Source organism: Tursiops truncatus, chromosome 8 (genome assembly GCF_011762595.2).
Source record: "Tursiops truncatus isolate mTurTru1 chromosome 8, mTurTru1.mat.Y, whole genome shotgun sequence".
Taxonomy (NCBI): domain Eukaryota; kingdom Metazoa; phylum Chordata; class Mammalia; order Artiodactyla; family Delphinidae; genus Tursiops; species Tursiops truncatus.
Window position 1 is genome coordinate 104,187,475 of NC_047041.1, and position 8,376 is coordinate 104,195,850.

Here is an 8,376-nt window from a genome sequence, read left to right on the forward strand (position 1 = left end):
CCGGGGCCACAGCCTGGCCTTCGGATCTGACCTCCACCCTGTGGCCTCTGCCGGGCTCCTCCCTGACCTCCGAGGGAGGGGTCGGGGGCGAGCACCTTTCCTGGTTACCTGATGGGGACGGTCAGCTGGTGCCCCTGCCTTCACATACACCCCGAATGTGTCCCTGTCTTACGGCAGGACGATATCGCAAGTCAGTTGCCGAGCCATTATTAAATGCCTACTGTGTTCCCAAGCCGAGCACAGGGAGCTGCTTCTAGCTGCCTCATTCGTCTGTACTCCACCCTCCCGGCTGTACCTCCCACCCCTCCCTGGGCCGCCAAGTTCCTCAACTACTTCAACAGGAAAAGTCAAAAGCCTGTTGGTGAGGTACCTGCGAGTCGTCCCAAGGCCCCAGGTGGTCCTCAGCCTGCTCCACCCTTGGGGCCTGAATGACTGACATCCAGATGGGCTTCCTGGAGGGGGTCCCCTTCTCTGGGCCTGGGAGCATGGGAAGGATGTAGCAGGGTGATGGGGAAGATCAAGGGCTTAGGTGCATACCCACTCCAGGCCAGTCTGAGCCTGGGAACTATGGTCCATAGACCATGGCTCAGGTTGGCGGGGGGCGGGCAGGGACCACGAGGCAGGGGGTGTAGGGGTGGTAAGAACACCCTCTGGAGCCAGACACATCCTGACTCCCCCCCTTACCAGCTGGTGGCCCTTGCAAACCTCTTTACCTTTCTGTGCCTCAGTCTTCTCCTCTGTAAAATGGGTCTAACGAGAGTCTTATAAGATAAAGGCTCTGAGGTGTCACTAGTGCCTAGATCAGAGCAAGAATGCAATAGTGTTGGCCATTCGAGGACCAGGGATGTTCCTCCCGGGGTGGTCGGCACAGGGACCCTTAGCAGGAGTGCAGGGAAGCCTGCCAGGTGGCATTGCATGAAAGTGGAAGCCTGGTCCTGGAGTTTGGCTCACAGGTGTCTTCCCAGAAAGCTCTGCCCTTGTCTCCCCGACCTGCTTCCTCCTTGACCCTCAAAGGCAGCCCCACACCCCCTCCCCAGGGAAGGCCTCTCTGACCTCCTGGAGCAGGACAGACCCTTATCCTGCTCCCCCGGCCTGGACACAGACACCGTTTCCCACCTCTTCTCTCCGCAGGCAGGAACCTGTTGGCTGCCCTGCATGTCCCCAGCTCTCCAGCAGTGCTGGGGACTTGCTGACACAAAGGAGAGGGGTCCTGAGTGACATTCATACTGATGGGTAGGGCCCCACTGTGGCAGGAGCCCATCGCCTGAGGCTCACCCGTTCACAGCAGGGACACACGTGGTCTCTGGTGACCCAGTTTGGGAAGCTCGGGGAGGGTCTGGGACTCTTAGGCGCCAGCTCTGGTTTGAGCCGGGATGACCTTGGGAGAACATCTGCCCTCAGTTTCCCCATCTGTCAACCAGGGCATTCCCCATGCAACCTTCCAGTTCTGATATTTGAGTTCATTGTTCCAGGGGTGGGGGGCTCCGGTGATAGCTGGGCAGATCTGCCCTGGTCTGGGGGGAACAAGTCTGCTTTGGGGAGGGGGCCTGTGCTGAGGAGTAGCCCCAGGGTTCGAAGGAAGCCTGGACACATTTCTGTTTGGGACCCCCCCAGGACCAGGCTCTCTGCTTCTAAAAGCAGGTCCTGATGGGTGGTCTGCTCCCCGTGGCTGCCACCCACTGCTTCTAACGCAGATCTCTGCGGCTCCCAGACCAGGAGCGCACGCTCCAGCCGCGAGGCGCACGTCCACAGTTTCCTGGAAGTCCAGGCTGCCTGTGCCGAGGGGCAGACGTGTGCCTGGAGACCGCAGGGAGGAGCCATCCTCCTTCTGCTGACACTTCAGATAAGGCTCAGTGCCTGGCCCCCCAGAGCCAAGCCTCTGTGCACTTCTTTGGATTCATAAAAGTGGCGCTGCTGGGTCAAAGAGCACGCCCCCATCTGGGCGGGGATGCGTGTGGCCAAAGTGACAAGGGGGGCTTCACCAGCTGTACCTCTGCTTGCTCCATCTCACTAACCTGCTGGTACGTTCTTGCGCATATTTGCCGGTTTGGTAGGTGCAAACTAAGATGTTAGTTGTCTGTGCTTCAAGTTGCATCTCTCGGATTATTGGCAACATTAAGCATTTTGTTACCCGTATTTATGGACCATACTTTCCTCTTCCAAATTACCCAGTTGTGTCCCTGGCCCATTTTTCTATTATTGTGTTTTTCTTTCTTATTGATTCATAAAAACTCTTTGTATATTGTAGATAGGAAGAAAGGTGAATGTTTATTCATGGGTGACATCTCTTTTTTCTGGAGAGGACAGACAGAACTTTCACCCCACCCCTCAAAATTAGCTAATGTTTGAAATTCTCATTGTCCATTTTTCTCCGCTTGGTTTTACACTTTTCTTTGCGTTTTGCAGCTGTCTGTGCACAGACGTCCCTGACAAGCAAGGCTAGAGAGACCTACAAGGGGACCTTGATCTCCGAGCAAAGGGCCCCGCCTTTCTGGGTCCCCAGGTGCAAGAAATGGTGTCTGAGTTCAAGTTCTCTGTCTCTTTCTCTGGCCAACAGATGATGGGGAAGAACCGAACCACCACCATCCCCTCCCCACAGACACAGCCCCTGGCCTCGCCAAACGTGCGGCTACTTCTTTGGGGACAAGCAGGTTTTTCAAACAAAGTTTGCCAAATAAGCACATTTTGTGTGTGTGTGTGTGTGTGTGGTTTTTTTTTTTCCTCCAGGGCAGATGCAAACGGTCTTTTCAAATTGGTTTGGAGGAAAATAAATGAGCCCATGCTGGGGCTTCAATAAATCTTTGCGTAGCCACAAGGGTGAGTTTGGGGCCTGATGAAGGGCCCAGTGTGTGGCTTATGAATGATGCCCAGTGATGGCTCCCCACCCCTGCCTTCCTCCTTTCTCCTCCTCCGTCCCCCGACCCAATTTAGAATTGGACATTAATGTTTTAAGACAAAGGGTGCTTTGGGTATTTCTCCCCCTCCCAGAGGAAGTCTCCTGGTGAAATATTTGTCATGGCGGGGCTCCGTGTGTGACTGGGGTCCGTGTCTCTGCGCCAGAGCCTGTGTCCAGGAGATGATGCGTGTGCGACCTTCTGCCCAGCGCTCGAGGACCCGCATCCCGGCTGCAGGCAACTCTGGTCCCCCCAGGGGATTATCCCTCCTCACCTCCCCGCTGGATACTGGAGAGCACGGGGCAACCAGCCCGGCTCACATGCGCCCTGCCGCTGGTACAGTCCCCCGGCGCTGTCCCCATCCCCAGATCGTGGCCAGCCGAGGGATGGTGCGAGAGGCTCTGAGCCTCTTCCCAAGATCAAGCCCACATCCTTTGCGCAGCAGCCTGTCTTCTCCTGCCCTTTCCCTGCTACGTGCTCTGCGTCCACCATCCCAGCCCTGAGCATGTGGCTCAGGTGGCTTGGCGCCTGGGGTGACCCTCGCCCACCAGGCCCACCAGGAGGAACCCCACTCTTCCTTAAGGGTTGCCCCCAAGGCTCCCCGATGCTGTGATGCTGCCTTGATTTCCCACCCCCACGCCTGGCAGCGGCCGTCACTCCCCTTGGCACTTGGTGGTGGGCGTGTGGCCAGCGCTTGCCCCATCCTGCGGTTTCCACCTGGTGCTGCCTGGCTCTTTCACCTGTCTCCTCACTCTGAGTCTGTCTGGCTCCGTTCCTCGCGGAACATCTAGGGTAAAAGGCAGCGCCAGGCATGGTGCATGTGCACTGCACAGGCCTCGGGGAGCCGCGAAGCTGGAGGCGTCTGTCTAGGTGGGCCAGGAGGGGGCCTCAGCACCAGTGGAAGAGCGGGGGTCCCTCGATGGCTCCGTGACACACAGAGGGGCCACTTGCCCATCTCTGCCTGAGTGTCTGTGCTGGATGGAATCGTGTCCCCCCCAGTTCATATATACTTGGACCCTCAGAATGACAGCTTATTTGGAAATAGGGTCTTTGTAGACGTAGTTAAAATAAGGATCTCAGGATGTGACCTTCCTGGAAGAGGAAGGGTCCTACATCCAATCAGTGTCCTTATAAAGGACAGAAGCAGCGAAGATGACACAGAGGAGGCCATGGGACGACGGAGACAGAGACTGGAGGGATGCGGCCACAGCCAGGGACGCCTGGAGACCCCAGAGGCTGAAAGAGGCAGGCAGGACCCTCCCCTGGAGCCTTTGGAGGGAGCGAGGCCCTGCCAACACCTTGACTCCAGAGCTGTGAGAGAATCGATTTCTCTTGTTTGAAGCCAGCAGGTCTGTGGCCCTTTGTTGTCGTGGCCCCCGGACGCGCAGACAACACCCAATGCCAAGGAGACTAAGAATCCTTTTTGAAGGAGCAGGTGGCTGTTTTCAATTGGCAGGTTTCCCTCTTTGAGCCGAGGAGGTCTGTCCTCCCATCACTGCTGGGAGACATGGGCTGCTGTCACCCCTTCACCGGTGGGAAACAGGCTCAGAGCGGCGGGTGCGTAATCACGGCTACAGAGCTTGACCACTGGCTTGTCTCTGGCTTGTGGCCCCTGCCCCCGGTGACCTGCCCAGGCCCTGGCGTGATGGAAGGGAGCCAGAACCAAAGTCCCATCGTCGGTTTTGTGACTCCAAATGGTGCTTGTACCCGTGGGGCCGCTGGGGTGGGAGCCCATGGACTTTCCTGCTACCAGCATGTTTGCCCAGGAAGCAGTAAGAGTTCTCTGAATGACTGAATGCCTGGGTATGAAGGAACGGATGGATCGATGAAGCCATTCTGGCAGACTTCAGGGTTAATAACCACTCGTAACTTGGTCCTTTCTTTTTTCCTGTCTTCTGCACGTGTATATAGTTGAGAAACAGAAACCTGCGAGCAAAGTGCCTGGACAGGTCGCTATGCGCCTATCGTTGTAGTAGAAATGGCAGGAGTTCGGTGGCCTCACCATCTTCAGCTACTCCTGGAAGCGTGACTCGTGTTGGATGCGTTTCGCTCTGTAAGAAGGACTCAGACGCGTGGCGGACGGAAAGAAGACACTTGGGTTGAGAGGACGGTGTGAACCAAGGCCAGGAACCCTGAAGTAGGGCTGACATGGGGGTGGACTAGGGGGCTGGGGGGCTCCTTTGCAGGAAGCTTTGCATGTCCAGGGGAGGCCCTTGGATTTTGTCCTGTGGACACTGGAGATTCTTGAAGGTTAGGGCAGGGCAGTGATGTGTTTCAGTCTGGCCCTGAGGGAGGATGAACCCAGAGGGACATATTGGAGGTGGGACCTCAGAGAGAGACTTAGCATTGCCTGGTGGACCAGGCTACAAGCTAGTCATTCACTAAGTTACTGATGGACGGACAAACTAGCCAGCCAACCAACAACCAACCAACCATCCAATCAACTACTTCCTTTCTTCCTTCAATGGAAGGTGTACCTTGTTCCCCTTGCAATGCCCTTTGGCATATTCCACTTGGGGAGTGGACGGCTCACCCCATTTTCTGAGAACGTCCCTGGGTTGTGCCCCTTGGTGATTCAGCCCCCTTCCATCCACAGACAGGCAACCTCCGGAGGTGTTCTCAGAACACAGGGCCAGCCAAACCTTGGAGTAGGTTTCAGGGTCTCCCTGAACGTTACACGAACATCTTGGCCTAGTCTGTGTTATATCAGGGGTCACGGCAGAGGGCTCCAAATTCCACTGCCCTGTTCCGCCACCATGACTGGAAGTTTTAGCCCTGGCTGAGACGTCGGAGAATTTCTCCATTCTAAGGTCTGGTTTCTTCACCCAGAGAATAAGCTTCCAGGTTTATCAATTATGACAATTCCCCCCTAGGGTGACACTATCACAGCAGAGACAGCTGAGGGTGTGAGTTCCTCTGATTCTTATTTATACGTGAGGAAACCAAGACCCCAAGTTGTGTGACTAGCCCAAGGTCATTCAGCCAGCCTGGAAGGAAGGGAGCCAGGATTCAAAGCCTGGCTCGTGTGCTCCAGAGCTGGGAGGCTTCCTGCCAGGCCAACGGGAGACAGCTTGCGTCTCCTGGCTGGGCGCCACCTCCCACCTCCCAGCTTCCCCAATACATCTGACACAAAGGCTTGTCTCAGGGTGTCTGGCTGGTTTTTCAGCTCCAACCTGGCTCAGAATCCCATCTTGTTTGTTGGATCCATTCCCGGTGAAGAAGTGGGTGGGCTAGTAGCAGCAGAAGGAATCTGGGCTCTACCACCCAACCGTCCATCCATCTAATTACCCACCCACCCACCCACCCACATGCCTATCCATCCATCCACCTATGCATTTATCTATCCACTCACCCACCCATCTATCCATCCACCCACCCATCCACACGGCCATGCCTGCACCTATCCACCCAGCTACCCATCCACAACCCGCATGCCCATCCATCCATCCATCCATCCGCCTACCCATCCATCTACCCATCCATCTACCCATCCCTTCACTTATCCACATGGCCATGCATGCACCTATCCACCCACATACCCAACCACCAACCAACATGCCCATTCATCCATCCATCCATCCATCCATCCACCCACCCATCCATCCATTTTCCCCCATCTATTTGTTGAGCATCTGTTGTGCTAGGTCTACTCACCTTCAATGCTGAGAGAGGAGATTTACTAGAGAGGATATGAAAACAAGTGCAGAGAACACCCATCCCTGTGTTTCCAAAGTCCAATTTCATGTACACGTGGACTGTCTTGTACCGGATTCCTCTTGTGTCCTGCCTCCCGTTGTCTCAACTCACTTTTTCAACCAGCTGCAGGCAAGTGGGATCTGTCAGTGTCTCCTCTCGGCTGCCCCCATGTCTGCCCTTTCTGCTCTGGGCTTCTCGGCCACCTGACTCATGCACAAGCCTAGAAGTGTGAAGGCCACCCTTGACCATGGGGATGGGGGATGCGGCTGGTGGGCAAACCTCCCCCTTTTCCATGTCTTGGGCTGACACTCGCGAGAGCTGCATTCCATGCGGCTTCTCAGAGGTCCCCAGCTGGCGGCAGCCTCTGGTGCTCGGAGTGGTGTCAGCCCGACAGCGCATCCTCAGACTGGTTCATCCTCCTGCCATCTCTCACTCTTCATCTGTTCATTCATTCACTCGCTCATTCATTCATTCTCTTACTCCTCAGCCGGTCGCAGGTTCCTTTAGGATTGGGACCATGCTTGCCCTCATTCTGTCCCCTATAGTGACTGGGCAGCATCATTGCTGAATAACTCTTGGTGAATTAAGTTGAGGGGGCAGAAGCGTGATGAAAGGGGAAGATGCTGGAGCCAGACAGACATGGGTTCAGATCTTGCCTCCCCCGCTTCGTAGAAGTGAAATCTTGGGCATGCGGTTTCACCTCTCTGAGCCTCAGTTTCCCTATCTGCAAAATGGGCATAAGAATACCTACTTGAGCGGCCTCTGTGGGGATGCGACCAGACCTCCTGCTTCAGGCACGGAGCCTGGCGTGCTGTGAGCTTGTGTCAGGGCGAGGCGTTGGCTGTCGCCAACGGTGAGTGGGTGTAAGCAGCTTCGGGCAGTGGGGTCGGATTTCTGGCACCTGGCACCTCAATTCCGTTGGCCTTCCTTAGTCCCTGAGGCTACCCAGCACCGTCCTCAGGCTTGGACATGGCCAAGAAAATCAGCAGCCCGTGACTCGTCGGTAGGAACCCAAAGAAACAAACATCTTGGTCACCAGGAGGGGACGGCACCTTCCCTCCCGGTGAGGCCGCTGCTAGCAGCCTGACGTGGGGATCAAAGGTATCGGTAGGGCAGAGAGCCTCGCCCTGGCTGTGAGACGTTTCCTTGGAAAAATATCGCTCCTTTATGTGTATGTCAGCTGGTTATGAAATGAGAACTTCTTAGAGGCTTAAAGAAACCCACCCTGATCTTTGGAAATCTCTGCCCGCCCTCGTTCAAGTCCCAACAGCGCTTCCCTGCCGACGGCTCGTGAGTCACAGAGGCTAAGTGTGCGACGTTAGCGCCCCCAGAATCGGATTTAAAGATGATGGAAACTTTCCAGTCGGAAAACACCTGATTTCTGAGGACATGCGAAAGGGCTGGCCGCCTGGTGGGGTACCTATAGGCTTCCCTCCGTGGGCCCAGGGAAGGACCTCCTTCTGGTAGGACTCGTGGCCCCCAAACCAGGGGTCTTTCCTGATTTTCGGGGGGGTTGCCGTTCTTAAAGGAACAGAAGGATCAGATCATCTTTCTTTTTTTTTTTTTTTTTTCCTTCTCTTATCATCAGGTCACTTCAGCCATCTTTTAGTGAAAGCTTCCATCTCATTTCCTGGTGTCGGCCTCACATCGTCCTTCAGAGGAAGGTACTCTCATCAGCCCATTTTACATATGGAGAAATCGAGGCTCAGGAAGGGAAGTATCTTGCTGGACGTGATGCAGCTGGGAGCAGAGGGCCGGGACTTGGGCCCAGGGGTCAGCCTGCACG

General features: G+C 55.6%; 1 long non-coding RNA gene across 1 annotated transcript; it reads right to left on the reverse strand.

Annotated features, from left to right (window-relative positions):
- Positions 1–1,954: 1,954 nt before the first annotated feature.
- LOC117313241 (uncharacterized) lies at positions 1,955–7,662 on the reverse strand. The gene is made up of 3 exons (XR_004527697.2): positions 7,342–7,662; positions 6,549–6,713; positions 1,955–5,179 (listed from the first exon to the last, which is right to left on the reverse strand). It is a non-coding gene; the product is annotated as an uncharacterized lncRNA (long non-coding RNA).
- Between the last annotated feature and the right edge of the window lie 714 nt (positions 7,663–8,376).